The following is a 20417-nucleotide window of genomic DNA, read 5'->3' as shown; positions in this document are numbered from 1 at the left end:
GGTTTGCAGATACTGCACAATAAAGAAAATGCTTTTTATGAGCACAAATTCTCATCTCAAATCTAAATTTTGTTTTATTTTTATGACCAAATAAAATTCAGGTAAAACACATTTACTTTCAGGTTTACTGATCAAAATATCTAAACTTTGTTTCGATCTTCCTGGCCTAATTATAAATTCAGCTAACTCTTTGAAAGAACATTTGGAAAACACTCCCTAAAGACCAACAGGTGGGGGGAGTAACCTCACCAGATGGCAAGAAGTCATATCACACTGTACTCAAAGGGTAATTTTGGCACTGGGGTAAGTAAAATTAACCAAAGTCCAAACAGAGACTTGAGAAACAAACATGCACACATATGGACCCTCAATTTCTGAGAGCCAGCCTTGCAGATCACGAAACAGACGGACTTCCCAATGAATGGTGCTGGTGATTATCTTTAGGAAACAAAGGAATTTGGACCAGTGCCTTCATACATGTGTGTAGTAGTCCACATCAATTCCAAATGAATTTCAGACTTAAATGTGACAGGAAAAACTGTAAAATTCTTAAAAGGTGACAGAAGACAGCATATATATGTGACACTGAGGAAAGTGGACATTTGGACATCATCTGGTAAAATTGGTGATATATCCTACAATCCTGCAGTTCTACTCCTAGGTATGTATGTACCCTGGAGCAACTCTTGCATGTGCAGAACAGGAGACCTGCACAAGAATATGCATAGCAGAACTACTTATAATAACAAAAAACTGGAAATAATCGAATATAGAATAATCAGAGTAGAATGATTTACAATACAGTCATAAAATGGAATCAAAACAGGGGATAAATTCCAAAACACAACATGGATGAATCTCAACCCAAAGCTGAACCAAAAATTTAGCTGCAGAACACAGTATGATTAAAGTTGAAAAAATGTTCAAGTTTTCTCAAACATTAAAAAATAATATAAGTGGCAAATATTTTCCTCTTCTGTTGGGAGGGTAAAAGCCGCATTATTAAAAGATTGTTGGTGATTCTGAAGTTCAGTGTGAAACAGTGTGATGCTAAAAATCACTGGCCTAATGGGTATAGGGGGTCTTGGCTCTTGATAGCTGCCCTCTGCTTCTGACATACTTTCCTGTTCTGGACTAGATCAGCACGAGTCTGGCCACTGCTGCCAAGTGAATCACTAACTGGCTGTTTGGCTGTCCTAGTTTAAGAATGGAGCTAATGAGCCCAGTGTCAGGGGTTCAGTCCCCTTGTGGTCCACTGGCTTTCTGTTTCATGCTCACAGGCCACGCCATTTAAATTCTGTAAATGTGCAGAGATAGTAAGAAGAGGGACTGGGTAAGAAGCGACAAACAGATCTATCAGTTCAACTAGAAAATCAACTTTAAGCGCAAGGCTCTGGTCAGGATACAAATGACAGCATTGTTGTTACTCAAGCAATCGTGGAGATGTCAACCCAAATCTTATTAAACCATCCAAGTCACAGCAGAGGAACCAAGGAACTTACCTGACACCTTCTCTTGCTTGCTGTCTGGTTGAGTATAAAATGTATTCCTGTACTTGAGAATGTGCCTTCTATAGAGGCTGACTTTATGAGACAGGAATACTGAACAAGATACGATTCTCAAGAAATTAAGCTTTTGTGATTTGAAAGTGCCTTATTAATGTATGAGCATGAAATCAACAGAATGGGAAATGTTGATAAACACCACTGCTATGTAGCAGGACAATCTCGAAAATACCAGGAGTCTGTTTTGTTTTGAAAATGTTCCTGGTTCATACAGAAAGTACCAGAGCAAGGAGTGATTACGGGTAGGTAGAACTGTTAGGCGTTTTTTGAAAAAGTCAGTAAAGCTAATTCAGGGCAGCTTCAGTGAGAATGGAAAAGACACCATATCACAGATGAAACAAGACCTTAATATATACAGGTTTTGTTTTCCTACAACGGACATTTTGAAAAGCCACCATTCGTCCTGGGGTAGGGCAGGGGGTACAGCAACAGTTGATCTGTACCAAAGGTGGGGAAAAGGAAGCCAGCTCTTCAAAAATAGCCTGAACAGGAAAGAAATACAGCTAACAAGAGCAGAGAATAGGCAGAAATTAGGAGACCATTTTGAGGTCATCTTTGTCACTCATGTTTGACTTTGATTCCTAAATCTCCACTCAAGAAATTATTTTGTATAAACACTCTGCCTATGTCTTCACACAAGTTTTGCAAATGCTTCAATTTCAGGTATTCTCAAAAAAGGCCCAACTGTCTTGTCCTAAATGTGTTTTTTCTTTTTTTGATTGGGTTTTAGCCTTGCTTCAGAGCTCCACGTACTTGCCATCTGGCAGTAGTTTAGAAACTTCCTTTTGCTTTCTTATAAATTTTGTGGAAAACCACCACAAAACGAAGAGTAAATGCCGTCTACTGATTTCTTAGCAGGAAGCCAGAACTAAGCTCCCTGCCATGCCCCCGCCCAGACCTTGCTGTGCTATAGATGGAGGTCTGCACTGTCAACTTGATTCTTCACATGCCCAGAATTCCTCCTCTGAAGATCTTTAAAGAGGGAACTGGACAGATGTTTTCATTAATTGTCACTGGTTAAGACAAATCTGGAATGCAGACCTTCAAGTTTTGTTTGCTTTTTTTTTTTTAAGGCAAACAACATGAATTGACAATGTTTCCTCTAGTCCCAAGAACTGCTTGAGATCAAACCATGTTGATCTCTAAACAAAAATGACTTCTAAACCTATGAGATTTGATTATAAACCTTGTCCTTGATTTATATTCTAAGAAATAACACTAAGAAGCTGTGTTCCAGAAAAGCCCAGGGCACAGTCTTCTGCAATCTGTTAGGCAACTATTTTTAAAAGCGGGTGGGGGAGGGGAGATATGTAGAATAACTGTTTGGCACATAATTAATTGAGTTCCGTCTCCAAGTACGAGGTCACAAATTACTGGAGGCAGTCAGCTCATTTTAGTTCTAAGAGATCTATACAGTCAGATGTATCCCTCAGTGAGGCAGGTAAAGCTGCATGGTCGACTGTTCTTTTGAGAAAGGAAAGAAATGCTTCTGTAGAGCTGAAAACCAAAGTAGGTTGCTGAAGATGGAGCAGTAGAAGCAAGGAGCTGTTACCTTTTTAATAAATCTAATATTTTGAATACTCAGAAGGAGAAAAATATATTAAGTGATTCGGGGCCCAAAAGACTCTTCTACTCATGTGAGACAGCACAAGTGCACGAGAAGTTTACGACTTAACTGCCAAGAGAGTGATAGAGGTGATAACTGCTCACGAGTCAGAGTGCTGGGGGGCAGAGCAACCCCAGACAACTGCCTGACTAGGGGGACCCCAGAGGACAGGCTTTGAAGGATGTGGAGAGAAGTGCAGGAGGAGGGCAGGAAGGCAGGAGGATTGGAAACAAGGATTCAGGTCAGTGAGAAAATCCCAATCCTAATAGCAGGTGTTCAATAAGTATTTACGAAAACATTTGAAAACATTTAATCCCTAAAAATTTTTAAATATTTAATCCTTAAGTAGTTTTTCCTTAAAAGAGGAATTTTTTTTTTTTAAGAAACTGATTAAAATACTCAGAGTTCTGTGAGGTAATTTAGTACATGTTTGACTTACTCAAGTGAAGCTAAATCAAGCCAACTGTTTCAGAAGTACAGACCGGGAAACCAGAATGTGAGGAAGACAAACTACTGAAAATCATCCTGAAGAAACCAGACAATAATATGCACATGTGATGTGTTGGCTATAACTTTAATTAGCATCAATTCTTGTGTTATTAAAAAGCAGTGGAGGAACAATGATGAGAAAGTAACAAAAAAGCTTTACAAAAATACAAGATAAAGGAGTACATCGAAGCTTCCAAAAACAAGATGTCATGGAAGACCCACAGGAAGGCCAATTTCCATTTTAAAAGATGCTCCTTACATTTCAGGAGAGGAGGGAGAGGGCCAGAAACAGACATGAGCATGTGAGCACGTCCTCAGGGGAGGTCTGAAGGGAAGGAGAGAAATCACCCCATCGAGCAAGACCGCTGAAGCGTGGGAATCTCAGAGACACGGTAAGGGGTGTGCGGAGAACTTCGACCCTGAGCAGATGTGCCTAAATCTGCTTTTCTAAAACAAATATATAGTGGTGCTTGGAGTGATTTCTGTAAGGGATTTAGAAATATTGCCACAATTAAGTCTTCAAAGCCCACTCTTTCTGGCAAATTGCATTTAGGTCCTCTAAAGAACAATGACACCAAAACTCAAACACTATGTATAACCAGCACCATGTAAAGCAAGAAAAACAGACCCGTGGGGCCCTTCCTATCTGACAGGATCTGTGCTCCTGACCTCTCGAAGAGGCCTGCCTGGACAACCCATGTGTCCCCATAAGCTATTTCCCAAGTGTGTCCCAACCCAAGAACTAAGAGGGCCTTGCTCATCCTTACTTCCCAGTGCCTCTGATGTAGTCTTTGAATAAAGGAAGGAAAGAATTGCAGTCACAAAGAAAAGGATTAGCCTCTAACAATGTGAAATCCTGAAGGTGACAGTCGCTATGGGGAGAAAGTCAGAGGGAACTGTACTCCAGGCCTGAGATTGAATATGGTCACATGCTTGCTTTTTTATTAGCCCAGCTGGGGATTATTTATTTTGCTATTTTTAGCTCCAAAAATCTTAGCCTTCTCTCCCTACCACTAGCTGTTTTGAAGTTAGAAAACAGCCAATTTAAATACTAGCCCAAGAGAAACATCCCAGAGACAGGTGCCCTCAAAAGAAAAAAAAAATAAGTATAAATTCAAAAACAAACAAACAAGATAAAAAGATTTCAGGATTGCCTATGTTCTTGTTTTCTGTTAGGGATTTGAAGACAGTCTCGTGGAGATAAAGTCTAGGTGTTGATTGTCAGGGGAAGCCTGAAGCAGAAGGGGGTGGGGCACACTTGTGTGATTTCCTCTCAGCACATCTTCCCCTGTGTGAATCCCCTGAGTCCACTCCCCAAAAACGGCCACAGTCCCACTCCAACAGAAATTAAGAATTTTTTTAACATGATCTCTGCCACATTTTCCCTTCACTAGTGGTAATAACCAACATTAATTGAGCAAGAACTTGGCTTTACTTTACACATAACTCATCTCACTGGAGCCTCACAAAGGGAGCTAGCTGGACTATGGAGAAACCAAGGAACTTTCTCAAAGCCATGCAAGCTAATAAGTGAGTCCAAAGCTCATGATCTTAAACCACTGTTGTACTGCTCCATTAATATAGACAATTGAGTATGACTCAAGAAAAGCACAGCAACAAGAGCAACCCATGACCCATCCAATTAACTTTTTGTATTTCATAAACCTTTTAAAAACTTTTATTGTAAAAAATTCAAACAGATAAAAGTAAGTGAGATGGAATGCTCAATCTAGAGTCAGATGCTTGGGACACCTGGGTGGCTCAGCAGTTGAGTGCCTGCCTTCAGCTCAGGGTGTGATCCCGGAGTACTGGGATCGAGTCCCACATTGGGCTCCCTGCATGGAGCCTGCTTCTCCCTCTGCCTGTGTCTCTGCCCCTCTCTCCCTGTGTCTCTCATGAATAAATAAATAAAATCTTAAAAAAAAGTCAGATGCTTAACCAACTGAGCCACCTAGGCATGCCAAAAATGGATTGTTTTTATTATTGCTTATACAGTTCTTATATAGTTCTTTACGTGTGTGTGTGTATATATATGTATATTTGTATGTATATATGCATACACTCACATAAATATATTCAGGATACAAGTCCTTTATTATATATACATTTTGCCACTCCTTTCAGGCTGTTGATTGCTTATTTCTTTTCCTTTTTTTTTTTTTTTAAGATTTTATGTATTTATTTGACAGAGAGAGAAAATGTGCACAAGCAGGGGGAGAAGCAGAGGGAGAAGCAGGCTCCCCCTGCTCCCCGCAGCTGAGCAGGGAGCCTGATGCAGTGCTTGATTCCAGGACCCTGGGATCATGACCCACACCAAAGGCAGACGCTCAACTAACTGAGTCATCCAAGTGCCTTGCTTATTTTTATATATTTTTAAATATTTCATTTATTTATTTGACAGAGAGAGCAGAAGTAGGCAGAATGGCAGGCAGAGGGGGAGGGAGAAGCAGACTTCCCGCTGAGCAGGGAGCCCGAAGTGGGACTTGATCCCAGGACCCCAGGATCACGCCCTGTGTCCAAGTCAGGCGCTAAACTGCTGAGCCACCCAGGGATCCCCTCTTTCCATTTATTAGAATCTTTTTAATTTTGAGGGGGGTAAGACTGAACCTATATTTATTTGACAGAAACAAAGTTATTATTATTTTTTAAAGATGTATTTATTTCAGAGAGAGAATGTAGGGGAGAAGGGCAGAGAGAGAGGCAGAAAGAGTCATAAGCAGACTCCTTGCTGAGCATGGAGCCCAACATAGGGCTCCTGAGATCACGACCTGAGCAGAAACTAAGAGTCAGATAGTTAACTGACTGCACCACACAGGCACCACCAAACTTATTATTTTTTAAATAAACAGCTTAGTTAAAATATAATTGAAACAAAAAAAACTGTACATATTTAATGTATGTGATTTTATCAGTTTGGACATACCCATATTTCCATGCTATCATACTGGAATCTTTAAAAGAAAAATGTTGTCAGAAATACCTTATCCCAAGGTTAAAAATGCTTTCTATTCCATTCTATCCTACTCAAAAACTTGTTAGCTATTGTATTATTTTAGTCAGAGATTACCTCAAATAATAGTAATAATTCCAAACAGGGAAAAATGCATTCTTCAAAATGTAAATAAAGGAACTATATGAGCTAATCAAGCAAGATGGCACTACTGTGTTAAAGCATATTTTTTGGTTATTGTATACCTTTTTTTAAAAAGTAGCATGTTAAGGGGCTGGTCATACAGGCTATACAGGTCATACAGCAGGGGAAATTAGTCACAAGATTTGAGGTCCTGAAGTTGGACAACATAACTTTAAAAAAAAGAGAGAGAGAGAGAGAGTAGATGCTAAAAGATAATCGAAAGTGGAAACCCCAGCTTCCTCATGATATCACAAGACAGCCTCTCTCATTAACTTCTGAAATATAGTTAAGTGTGATTTTTTTAGAGAAAAAAGCATTGGCTAGAGTGATATGTGGTATACTCTAGTGTCACAAGTCAATTCTCTTAAAACAGTACAAAGACCAAGAAGTGACAGAGAAGTAGTTCTATAAGAGGGAAAACTCTTAGCAGGGAAATAAGAAAGGATGGGTTTGGTCTCAGTGGTACTTTTTCTGAGACTAACATCCAGCAATGGTCAAGTTTCCTGCAACCACATTAATTAGACTACTAAGGTATTAATAACATACAAACTTTGTGATCTGGGTATATCTTTTCCTTTGTGAATAAAAAGTGCATTAGAGATAACTGAACCAAGTTTTGAAACTGCTTTTCTCTACTGTGTAGTAGAGATGATTTTGACCAAAGAAGCTTACAGCACAGAATGTCAGTCTTTAATAATTTTAAAAACATCCTAATTCGGGCAGCCCAGGTGGCTCACTGGTTTAGCGCTGCCTTCAGCCTAGGGCATGATCCTGGAGACCGGGATCAAGTTCCACGTCAGGCTCCTGCATAGAGCCTGCTTCTCCCTCTGCCTGTGTCTCTTGCCCCCCGACCCCGTCTCTCATGAATAAATAAAATCTTAAAAAAAAAACCCATCCTAATTCTTGAAATGTATCAATGTAACTATTAAAAATATCTAGTACTCACCAGAGATATCCCAGTGTCAATGATTTAATCTACATTTTAAATGCACCTTCTATTTAAATATGCATAATCAACTCAAATTATAATCACTACAAAATCATGACAAGTCCTAAAGGGAGAGATGTGTGTGTGTGAGAGAGTGTGTGTATGTTTGTGTATATGTTGGAGGTAGAGGTGATGGTCACAGAAAGAAAATCCTCTGTTAGGTGTTTTTCAGCACCATAGTCTTCTCATTTTTCCCTTAAAAGAAGGATTGGATAGAAAATAACTAAAAGAAATACCGCCAGGTCTGGAGAAACATATGCTATTGCTTCAAAATAAACATGAAAGAAATGGGTCTGGGTTATGCGCACACACATCTATGGATTACTCATGCTCACTTCCAGAGCCTATCCCTGACACAGCTGTGAAGTAGGCAACATTCATCTTTAGATTCTCCGACTTCCCTTTCTGGGCTACAGTTTTCTCTTCCACTCAATGCCTCATGCTGTCCAGGGTAGCTCCAAATCAGGCGTGCCCTGCTTGGAATGTGGCCTGTTCCTTAAAGTAGTGTTGCTCCTTTCCCATCTTGCTCTACTTCTCTCCAGTCCTTCAATAAAGTTGACGTTAAAATTCCCTTCTTCTCAGTTAATCAACTGTGAGGAATGTAATGTTGTAAGTGGCATGGAAATGACTAGTGTTTTTATTTCTCCCATGTGCACTTCAATTCTAAAGGTTTGTTAAGCTAAAGGAATATATTCCTTTAGGAGGAAAGCTCAATCCAACAAAGTAAATGCAGGGAGGTCTGGGTTTCCTCAAGGATCCTTCATAGGAGAATCCTTCATAGGAGCAGCCTTGTCACTTCTAACAGAAGTAAAGTCACTACCCCCATTGACTCTCTAGCAAAGGGCTGATGAAAAACTGTGATGGATGCATAGATTTTTGAAAACCTATTTAAAAGTGAAATGTGGGCAGCCCGGCTGGCTCAGCAGTTTAGAGCCACCTTGGGCCTGGGGTGTGATCCTGGAGGCCTGGGATTGAGTCCCATGTTGGGCTCCCTGCATGGAGCCTGCTTCTCCCTGTGCCTGTGTCTCTGCCTCTCTCTCTGTGTCTCATGAATAAATAAATAAAATCTTAATAATAAATAAAAATAAATAAAAAAGTGAAATGTACATCTAAAAGTAATGCAACTCTAAGAGTTTCCTCTTCACAGTATAAGATTAAACTCAATGACAACTCAATGACAATTGAATGCCAAGACCATTCAATGGGGAAAAGATGGCCTTCAACAAATGGTGCTGGGAAAACTGAATATCCATATGCAAAAGAATGTAATTGCTCCCATACCTTATATCATATATAAAAATTAACTCAAAATGGATCAAAGACAGGGATCCCTGGGTGGCTGAGTGGTTAGCACCTGCCTTCAGCCCAGGACATGATCCTGAAGTCCCAGGATCGAGTGCCACATGGGTCTCCCTGCATGGAGACTGCTTCTCCCTCTGCCTGTCTCTCATGAATAAATAAATAAATAATCTTTTTAGAAAGATAAAAATAGGCAAAGGACTAGAGTAGACATTTTTCCAAAGGAGATATACAAATGGTATATATAATTACATAAAAAGAGGGCACCTGGGTGGCTCAGTGGTTGAGTGTCTGCCTTTGGCTCAGGTCATGATCCTGGTGTCATGGGATCAAGTCCTACATCAGGCTCCCCACAGGGACCTGCTTCTCTCTCTGTGTCTCTGCCTCTCATGAATAAATGGATAAAATCTTTTTTAAAAACCACATAAAAAGGGCAGCCCCGGTGGCACAGCTGTTTAGCGCCACCTGCAGCCCAGGGCATGATCCTGGAGCCCCTGGATCGAGTCCCACGTCAGGCTCTCTGCATGGAGCCTGCTTCTCCCTCTGCCTGTGTCTCTGCCTCTCATTCTCTCTCTGTGTCAATATGAATAAATAAATAAAAAATCTTTAAAAAAAATCACATAAAAAGATGCTCAACATCATTGTCAGAGAAATACAAATCAAAACCACAATGAGATAGCACTTCACATCCATCAGGATGGCTACTATAAAAGAAAGAAAAGAGAAGAGAAAATAAGAAAGCAAAGGAGAGGGAGAAAGAAAAGAAAGAAAGAAAGAAAAATGAAAGAAAGAGAAGAAAGAAAGAAAGAAAGAAAGAAAGAAAGAAAGAAAGAAAGAAAAGAAAAGAAAAGAAAAGAAAAGAAAAGAAAAAAGAAAAAGGAAGGAAGGAAGGAAGGAAGAAAGGAAGGAAGGAAGGAAGGAAAAGGAAAGGAAAGGAAAGAAGGAAGGAAAGGAAGGAAGGAAGGGAGAGAGGGAGGGAGGGAAAGAAGAGAGAAATGTTGAGGATATGGAGAAATTGGAACTCTTGTGCATCGCTGGTGGGAATGTAAAATGGTACAGACACAGCTGAAAACAGTATGATGGTTCCTCAAGAAATTAAAAATATAATTACCAAATGATTCAGGAATTCCACTTCTAGTATATATCCAAAAGAATTAAAAGCAGGAACTCAAACATATTTTTATATGTGTGTTCACAGCAGCATTATTCACAAAAGCCAAAAGCTGGAAGTAACTCAAGTGTCATTTAACAGATGAATGTATAAACAAAATATGGTATACACATATAATGGGATATTACTCAGCCCTAAAGAGGAAGGAAATTTTGACACATGCTATCACATGGATGAATCTTGAAGACATTATGCTAACTGAAACAAGCCTGTCCTAAAAGGACAAATGTATGATTCCACCTGTATGAAATGCCTAGAGTAGTCAAATTCAGAAAGACAGAAAGTAAAACAATAGTTTCCAGGGACGAAGGGGAGGGGGCAATTGGGAGTTTGTATTTATGGGTATAAAGTTTCATTCTGGGATGATGGAAAAGTTCTGCAAATGGACAGTGTGAATGTGAATGTACTTTCATGCCACTAAATGAGTTAAAATGAAAGAGTTAAAATGAAAAAAAATTGTTTAAAGTGGTAAGGTCTCATTCTTTTTTATGTTTAAGTAATACTCCATTATATGTATGTATATGTATATATATGCATATACCACATCTTCATTAACCATCCATCTTTCGATGGACAAAGGTTGCTTCCATATCTTCTTGACTATTGTAAGTAATACTACAATGAACATATGGGTGCATATATCTTTTCAAATTAGTGTTTTCGTTTTCTGGGGGTGCAAATACCCTGGAATGTAATTAGTGGATCATAGGGTAATTCTATTTTTAATTTTTTGAGAAACTTTCATAGTGTTTTCCATAGTGGCTGTACCAATTTACTTCCCACCAACAATACAAAAGGTTCCTTTTTCTCCATATCTTTGCTAAATTTGTTATTTCTTGTCTTGATTCTAGCCATTCTGATAGTTGTAAAGTCATGGTCACTGTGGTCGTGATTTGCATTTCCCTGATTATGTTTCATGTGTCTTTTAGCCATCTGGATGTCTTTCTCTGAAAAATATCTATTCAGGTCCTCTGCCCATTTTTAATCAGACTATTTGTTTTTTTTTTTTTTTTTGGTGTTGAGTTGTACAGCTTCTTTAAATATTTTAGACATTAACCCCTTATTGGATATATCATTTGCAAATATCCTCTCCCATTTAGTACACTCCCTTTTTGTCAATGATTTCCTCTGCTGTGCAAAAGCTTTTTATTTTGGTGTACTCCCAATAGTTCAATTTTGCTTTTGTTTCCTTTGATTGAGGAGACATAAAAAAAATTTATCTATGGCCAATGCCAAAGAAATTACTGCCTATGTTTTCTTCTAGGAGTTTTATGGCTTCAGGTCTCCAATCTATTTTGAGTTTATTTTTGTGTATAATGTAAGAGAGTGGGCAGCCCGCGTGGCTCAGCAGTTTAGCGCCGACTTCAGCCCAGGGTGGATCCTGGAGACCCGGAATCGAGTCCCACATCTGGCTCCCTGCATGGAGGCTGCTTCTCCCTCTACCTGTGTCTCTGCCTCTCTCTCTGTGTCTCTCATGAATAAATAAATAAAATCTTAAAAAATAAAATGTAAGAGAGTGATCCAGCTACTGGACAGCTACATTGCAAAAGAACTAAATTACTTTCTTACACCATACACAAATATAATCCTTAGATCTAGTTTAATAGCAATTTGTTTGGCTGGACCTGGTGCGGTGGGCCACAGTGAGCAGAAGGCCTGTAAGCTCTGGCTGGCCCAACTGTTGATGCTGCTGGTACTCTGGCAGCATTTGTGGCCACCCTTCAGAAGAAATGCACTGGGCCCTCACATGGCAACCCTGTGTGAATGACTTCCCAATCACAAGGCTGAGAAGGGCTTTTCCTCCTCTCTCTGATTAACTGTACTCTCCATTCCTCTTTCTGCAGTGAACAACCAGATTTAGTACAGATGACAAAGATTCTCCTTGACCGAACTTCAGTCAGGCTCCTCTGAGACCTTTACTTGACTAGGCCTCAGCCTTGGCCTTCATCCTTGCTGGAATCAATTTCCTCATCTGCTACCTTTTATATGTGTCCTAGTCCTGCCTTTGGCAAGAATCCTGTTAAGCTGGTTTGGCAAATTCCCCCATCCTCAAATGTCTCCTCATGGTAATTTCCTATCCACTGACCCCTTCTCTTTGTTAGTTGGCTGTTAATCTCCAGCTCTTCACTGTATTTGGAGTTGAGTACCATCTCTCTCCCCTACTGCAATTTTTTTTTTTTTTTTAAGATTTTGTATTTATTTATTCATGAGAGACACACAGAGAGGCAGAGACACAGGCAGAGGGAGAAGTAGGCTCCATGCAGGGAGCCTGACGTGGGACTGGATGCCCCATACCCAGGATCAGGGCTGAGCCACCCGGGCTGCCCTCTGTGGGGTTTTTTGTTTTTTTGTTTTTGTTTTTTAAGATGTAATGCTCTTATTACAAGAGTCTTGGATAAAGTCTTCTTTACTGTTTTAATAAAAATAAATCTTGGAGTACCTGGGTGGCTCAGTTGGTTGAACATCTAGCTCTTGATTTCAGCTCAGGTCATGATCTAGGAGTCCTAGGATTGAGGCCCTGCATTAGGCTCCCTGCTCATCAGGGAGTCTGCTTCTCTCTATCTCTCTGTCTCTCTCTCCCTCTGCCCCTCCCCTTGCTCAAGCTCTCTCAAATAAATAAATCCTTAAAAAAATAAATGAGGGATGCCTGGGTGGCTCATTCAGTTGAGCATCTGCCTTCAGTTTAGGTCACGATCCCAGAGTCCAGGGATCAAGTCCTGCATCTGGCTCTCTGCTCACCAGAGAGTCCTTCTCCCTCTTCTCACCCTGCTTGTGCTTTCTCCCTCAAATAAATAAATAAAATCTTTTGTAAAAATTAAAATATACAAATGAATAAATAAATTTTTTAAAAGATTTTGTTTATTTATTTATTCATGGGAGACACAGAGAAAGAGAGACAGGTAGAGACACAGGCAGAGGGAGAGAAGCAGGCTCCATGCAGGGATGTGGGACTTGATCCCGGGACTCCAGGATCACGTCCTGGGCCAAAGGCAGGCTCTAAACCTGTTTAGACCTGAGCCACCCAGGGATCCCGAACAAAATAATTTTTAAATTATTTAAGTTAAAATTTTAAAATTTAGGATAATTTTTCAGAGTAATTTTTAACACACATCAGCAGTAATATTAGAAATTTAAAGAAATTAGCATTTCAGAAGTAACAATCCCACAGGAGTCACAGTTACTGGCAAAGTCACCAACAATTAATCCAATCATCTAACTGTATCCTGGTAAATAAAATCCAACAGTTGTTGAGCTTTACATTCATAATCTTCTCAAAGTTAGAAAATTTAATGACCAGACTTGAGGTCTTGTGGGAGAATGGAAAAGAAATTATTAGTGGTGATTTAGAAAGCAATACCTAAGGCTTGACATACTGTTGCAGGCAACCCAAATCTTAGACATTTACTATCTCCACCAGTCTACCCCATCCAGACCCCACACACTTCCATCCCCCCTATACGCTCAGCCTCAGCAAAATACCTGTTGCTCTTGATCTGAAATGGGCATCAATTACCCATTTTCCCTCCTATTCTGTAGGATCCCCAGACACATGCCCTGGTTCCTCAGGGCTACAGCACTAGGCTGTGACACTCTGAGAAAGTGGAGGAGGCTGCTGAAGCTGTAGGCAATGTGGGATGTTGGTACAATGCAATCCTGTCTGTGCTTAGCAGAGAAAATGCCTGAGACCTCAGAGTGTGTGTCTGTGTGACTCACTGGAGGAGCTGTCTCTTTGGGAGGAAGTAGGGGGCAGCCTCTCCGAATTCCATTTAGGTACATTAAGAGGTGGAAAACCACTTGGAAGAAGCAGGAAGCCAAAGGCCAGAACTCATCCCTGGCACATGACTGCTTTCTGCATTCAGCTGGTACAGACTCATTTGGAAGGAAACGATTCATTCCCTTTACCCAGTGAGAAAGAAGTATGTCTCTGTCCTTTGTCAAAATGTCCCAAAGAAGCCTGTGTTGCTCTCAATAACAGAGAATAAGTGCTTTCGTTTGCATCACATCTCACCTCCTGTACGGTCAATAATGGAAAATATTGTAGAAATGTGTCTGGCAACAACATTTGTTTCATCAGAGATGTTTTACATTTAGTTTTGGAGATCTTCCTTGGTCCCAGGGCCATTTGGGTTTCCCAAGCAAGGGGTATTGACTGAATTGGTAAGTTAGCCATTTGTCTTAATAAACTGTATTATTAACTTTCTGACTTGATTATAGGCCCCACAATTAGTTGGTTTCTAAATGAGAATGATAGTTTTTTTTAATGGCAATAATTTGATTCATTAAATTTTCTAAGTAAAACAGAAAAAAAGCTTTCTTTTTTACAGAAGTAATATCTACTACTTGGGGATTTTTGACTGGAGATCAGCTGTTAATCACATAAACATACACAACTCTCCCCACCCCCATCAAATTCTAATTTAATATTTGTCCTGTTTTATAAAAACTAAATTATTTGCATTGCTCATGAAATATTCCTTTAAATAAACTCTATTTCAAAAAAATCTAATAATTCAGAAGTCTCCTGAACTGTGTTCTTTATGCTCTATTGTCCAAAAACATTCTTCTAAAGTATGACATGAACCATCTCTATATATATCTGCAGCAGAAACAATGCCAAGACAGTGAGTCAGCCAAAGTGAAGACATTAAATGATACACTATAGGACTTCCATTTTTGGACCAAAAGGTCCACGACAGTGATTTTAACTAGACCATATGACATTGCATAAAAATGTATTTCAAAACAAAGAGTTTCTTCTTAGCTATCTGTACTACATTATGCAATTCTTTGTTCCTAATTAGCTATCTAATGTTATCTGTCTTTATATATCTAATGGGTTTTCCCCATTGAATAATATTTTCAGTGAATTTCAGTGAATATTTTCAGTAATTTAATCAAATGTCTCCCTCTGTTTAAAAAAAGGGAAGGAAGGAAAGAAAAAAGAAAAGGCTAAGGTTGCTACGGGCTAAATCTAGTTTAATTAGTTTTGGTTTGTCTTTTGTTTTTTTAAAGATTTATTTAATATTTAAATTTAAATTAATCTTTAAATTTAATTATTTAATCGGAGAGAGAGACTTTTTTTTAAAGATTTTATTTATTTATTCATGAGATACATAGAGAAAAGGCGGAGACATAGGCAGAGGGGGAAGCAGGCTCCCTGCGGGGAGCCCGATGCAGGACTCCATCCCAGGACCCCAGGATCACGCTCTAGTCAAAGGCAGATGCTCAACCACTGAGGGACCCAGGCATCCCAAAGAGAAAGAGTATCTTAAGCAGACTCCCCACTGAGCCTATGGGCTCTATGTGGGACTCAATTTCACCATCCTGAGATCATGACCTGATGAGTCATGATCATGATGATCATGACCATTAAGAGTCCAACGCTTAACCAACAGAGCCACTCAGGTACCCCTCGCTTAATTAATTTTTTAGAAAATGTATTAAGCTGAAGGAAACATATTTGAGAAAAGCTTGTTCCCAGTGACTTCAATATCTTCTCATTAACTTTTTTAAAAACTCAAGCTCTTAGTTTTCTCTTATGTTATGAAATTAATTAACTGAAAAGCATATCTGGTTTTAATTCCCAAGCCTAGCTCAATTCAAAAAAGCTCTTATTCATAGAACTTAAGATATAGGGTCTGTCTTGCCCACTGACTGTGCCCAGGGCAAAGAGGAAAACTTAGATTAGGAAAGCATATTAGAGAAGACAGGCCCATCAAAATGATTTAGTCAGGCATTATTAGGGTATGTGTTTCCTATCCAGAATTGATCCTAATTAAGTCCTAGGAGGAAAACTACATCTTCTATTGATTTATCTCTTAACTGGATGCCATAGCCTGGCCAAAGTGACACAAAAACTAACCATCACAGTACTAGTTACAGGATGTTCAGTGATCATCACTGGTTAAGCCACTGTGGGAAATGGAGATAAAGCCTAAAAGAAAGGTAAATTGTAGAGACCAACCTATTCTAATTACTTATGAAATAACTATAAAAAACTTAAAATGAGAGAATGAAAGCCTCAGCGCCCAGCATCAGAGCACATGATTCAAGGCAGGTGGGAAGGACTGGGAGAAGGGCAGGGCTCAGAGACAAAGGAATAGTGCAGGAGTTAAGGGTAAGAAGGTTTAGGTTGGTGGATGGGATGGAAGGTTCTTCCAGATGAACCCACTGAACTCTTTTCTCTTCCTGGTCTTTTTACTTTTGGAGAGTTTTAAAACAAACAAACAAACAAACAAACAAACAAAAAAACCAAAACAAGCCCTTAGTAAGCAGCATTATGTTATAGGATTTAATGCCCTACTAAATAAATGAACATCCTCCGTTAATAAATCCAGCAGATTTATAGCAGAACTTTCATACTATAAAGAGCTACATGGGGGGTCCCTGGTTGGCTCAGCGGTTCAGCGCCTGCCTTCGGCCTGGGGCGTGATCCTGGAGGCCTGGGGATGGATGAGTCCTGCATCAGGCTCCAATCCTGCGTCGGGCTCCCTGCATGGAGCCTGCTCCTCCCTCTGCCTGTGTCTCTGCCTCTCTCTCTCTCTCTCTCTGTGTCTCTCATGAATAAATAAATAAAATCTTTAAAAAAAAAAAAGAGCTACAGCATTGATAGCTTGGTTAAAGTTTTCTGTCTTAATCATTTAAATATGTGGGAAACTTTTGTTTGCCTTTAATATGAAAGCCACAGGATTTAATTTTTTAAATTCACTATTTTTTAGTCTGTAAAAGTTTTTGGACTTTTGAAACTATATTATGGACTTACTATTTTCTTAATTGAAAATCCAAGCATAATTTTAAAAGAGAACAATAATCACTATATCTAATTACTAAAAAAGTGTAAGCACTGACATTATTTCATTTAACTCAAACACAACGTTTAAAAATAATGACTCCCAGATGGACAGGAAGTTACCATTAGAACAGCTGGAGGTGAAAGAATTTTATGTTATTAAAGAAGCCCTTTTAAAAAATCTCAGCTTAATCCATATTAACTTTCCAAACTGCATCTGTAAACTCAATCTTAAAATATCAGGAAAAGTTTTGGAATCCCAGGTCTTTGACTCTTTTTTTATTGTTGTTAATTAACATTAATGACAAAGAAATAAAGAGAAATAAAATTTTGTATCTCTACAGGACACATCAAATCCTCATTAAAATCTGCATGCAGCTACTTATCTGAGTCAATGGGACTCATCAAGAGGTCTTCTATTATTACTTCTACATATGCAAAGAGTAAAGCCTTGCTCTACCCAGTGCCTTGTATGTATAATAAGCATTTACTAACCCAACAGTCACTTAGTATGTGCCTACTGGATGCTTAACTCTGCATAAATGTTGAAACTAAACGAGTTCAGTAAGTAGATGAGCTAAGACCAGGTGCACATATAAGGTTCACTGGGTGCCTTCGGATGTGCCTCAGGGCACAATGCAGAAGCTTCTCAGCAGGGGGCTCTTTCAAATAGCAGGCCTAGAAGTCACTGGCCACATTCCACAGACATATAAAGTGGCAAGTGTCAGAAAACAAGGCTGTATTTGACACCTTAATGGTACTCCCTTTCGCCTTGGCTCTTCAGATGCCCATCTTTTCCCTTGGTTCTCCTTTCTTCTCTCCCCTTAGTAATTGCTCTCTTCCCCTCACTGCACACACTCTCTCACAGTGCAGTCAGCTGTGCTGTCACTTCAGCATCCTCTAAAGGCAGGCTGGTGACCCCCAAATCCCCACTTCAACTCAGACCTCCTCAGTAGTGCTGGTCCAGTGCAGATACCTCTCAAGTGCAGATACATCTCAATGCACCATATCCAAGGCAGAACTCATTATGATCCTCTCCTACTCTCCCACCAGCCACCAACATCCCCTCCCTAACCTACCTACTGTGGCACCATGACTGACTCAGTTCTGAAAGTCCCTCCACTTCCCCTTCCTGCCCTCTCACAGGCCAGCACCACAGACATCCAGTCAGCCACCGAGAGGAGTGCCTCAACTCTACCCACTAAACATTTCTTGAACCTGCCACACCCTTTCTGTCTCATGCCTTAGTCTAAGACCTGGCCATTCCCTGTCTGGATTACTTTCATTACCTGACCCTATTCTTCTAACTGCAGTTGTGCCCTCTTATAATTAGGCCTCTACACCACAGGGTCTTTCTAAAACCCAGTTGTTTTCAGTGGTTTCCTATTACTATCAAGATAGAGTCATAAAAGAAAAAGAAACAGAGAGGAAAAATGAGTGTGTGCATATATATGAATGCATGTGTGTCCGTGTCATATAAGCACTGGATCTCTAAAGACAGGTCCCCGCCTTCGTTTCAAGGCAGGATAGTAAATAGGTTAGGTGCAACAACTCTGGAGTTTGAATTTCAAATTCTGGGTTCAAATTTCAAATTTGTAATTTATGAGTTATGTGACCTTTAATATGTTGATGACTCCTTGTCTGTATTAGTTATCTCGTATTGCATAATAAATCATAATAAATCACCTCAAAACATGACTGGGGCTAGATCTTTTTTCTGAATGGCTCCCACACATGGAAGATAGCAGGAGGCTACAGCTCCTTAACGACTACTGGCAAGAGGGCTCACTTTCTTGACATATGGGCCTCTCCACAGGGTTGCTTAAGTGTCCTCATCATATGGCAGCTGGCTTCCTCCAGAGTGAATGATCTGGGAGACAACAAGGAGGCCATAATGCTTTATGACCTAGTCTCAAAAGTCACAAATCATCACTTCTTGCCATATTTTATTAAGTGGAAACAAGTCATTAACTAGCCCACAATCAAGGGGAGAGGAATTAGGGTATACATCTTAAAGGGAAGAGTATCAAAAAATTTGTGGACATGTCCTCTGTTATAAATGTCCTCCTCTACAAAATGGAGAAAATGCTAACTATTTCATGGAGTTAGATGAGTATTAAATGAGCTAATAAATTGCTAAATGTTCAGCATGGTGCATCACCCTCATCCTCCCTCACCAACTCCCTCATGAATCCTGTCTCCTGACCTTTATGAATACTTGCCATTCTCTGAACAAGTTAAGCCAACATCTCTGTCTTTTAGGAAGACTCTCCTACTCCATATCTTTCCTCCAACCTTTAGTGGTCCATCTCCAAGCAGCTTCCTAGAATCTCTCAGGCTGGCTAAGTGCCCTGCAGCTCAGCCAGGCACTTCCTACATACATCTACCTTTCTCTCTCTCTCTCTCTCTCTGTCTATCTCTCTCGATGGCAATTGTATCTTTCTCCAGTAATCATCCCCTCTTCAGGCAGGTCTTCCTTGACATTCCCAGGTAGAACCAGGAGCTCCCTCCCATGAGACCTCTTGAAACTTCAAACATATTTCTGTTTGTGCATCTTTACATTGCAATTATCTTTGTCTCCCACTGAGAGCTTTGTCTTAATCATCTTTGTAGTTTCAGTCACAAGCATAGTGCCCAGAATACAGTAAGCATTCAACATATAATTTGTTGAACAAATGGATAAGTATCTAAAACTTCAGAGAATACTTTTAATGTGTAGAAGGAAGAGAAATCACAAAAATGTCAACAAAATGGGTCAAGTACACTGTAAATCTTACAAGCTCTGGCTAAAGTCATGCTATACTATCCATCTGCAATGCTGAGAATGCTGTTTTCTTAGAATTTACTTTTGTCTTCATCACTAATTAATATAAGCTAAGTTTTAAATGATTATGATATAAGGAAAACCATCACTTTGTTTATAAACTATGAATAGCTCTAAGAACTCTGAGAGAAAATAAAGCCTGTTCATTGCTTACAGTTTACAATGCCAAGGCACAGAAATATCTCCTATACTTAACACATTTTCATAATCTCTTATTTAAAAACCTTATTTCATTATTATTCCTTTAAATGTAGTTGTTTAACAAGGCACCCAGAAATAAGTATTTTTTCCTACAAACACTGATGGCCAAAAAATGGAATATGATACAGATAAAAAAAATAATTTCAGGGGCGCCTGGGTGGTTCAGGATTGAGCGTCTACCCTTGGCTTGGGTCATGGTCCCAGGGTCCTGGGATCAAGGCCCACGTCGGGGTCCCCACAGGGAGCCTGCTTCTCCCTCTGCCTATGTCTCTGCCTCTGTGTGTCTCTCATGAATAAATAAATAATCTTTTAAAAAATAATTTTGAAAATAAAGTAAATCTTAACTTGAAA

The 20417-nt window shown here is 39.6% G+C and overlaps 1 long non-coding RNA gene across 1 annotated transcript; it reads left to right on the top strand.

Annotated features, from left to right (window-relative positions):
• Positions 1 to 2940: 2940 nt before the first annotated feature.
• Positions 2941 to 18739, top strand: LOC140639975 (uncharacterized). Its single transcript, XR_012036621.1, has 3 exons — positions 2941 to 3412; positions 3927 to 4052; positions 17386 to 18739. It is a non-coding gene; the product is annotated as an uncharacterized lncRNA (long non-coding RNA).
• The last annotated feature ends 1678 nt before the right edge of the window (positions 18740 to 20417 follow it).

The sequence above is a fragment of the Canis lupus genome, chromosome 9 (assembly GCF_048164855.1).
Source record: "Canis lupus baileyi chromosome 9, mCanLup2.hap1, whole genome shotgun sequence".
Classification (NCBI taxonomy): Eukaryota; Metazoa; Chordata; class Mammalia; order Carnivora; family Canidae; genus Canis; species Canis lupus.
This window is presented reverse-complemented; position numbering and strand designations above follow the sequence as displayed.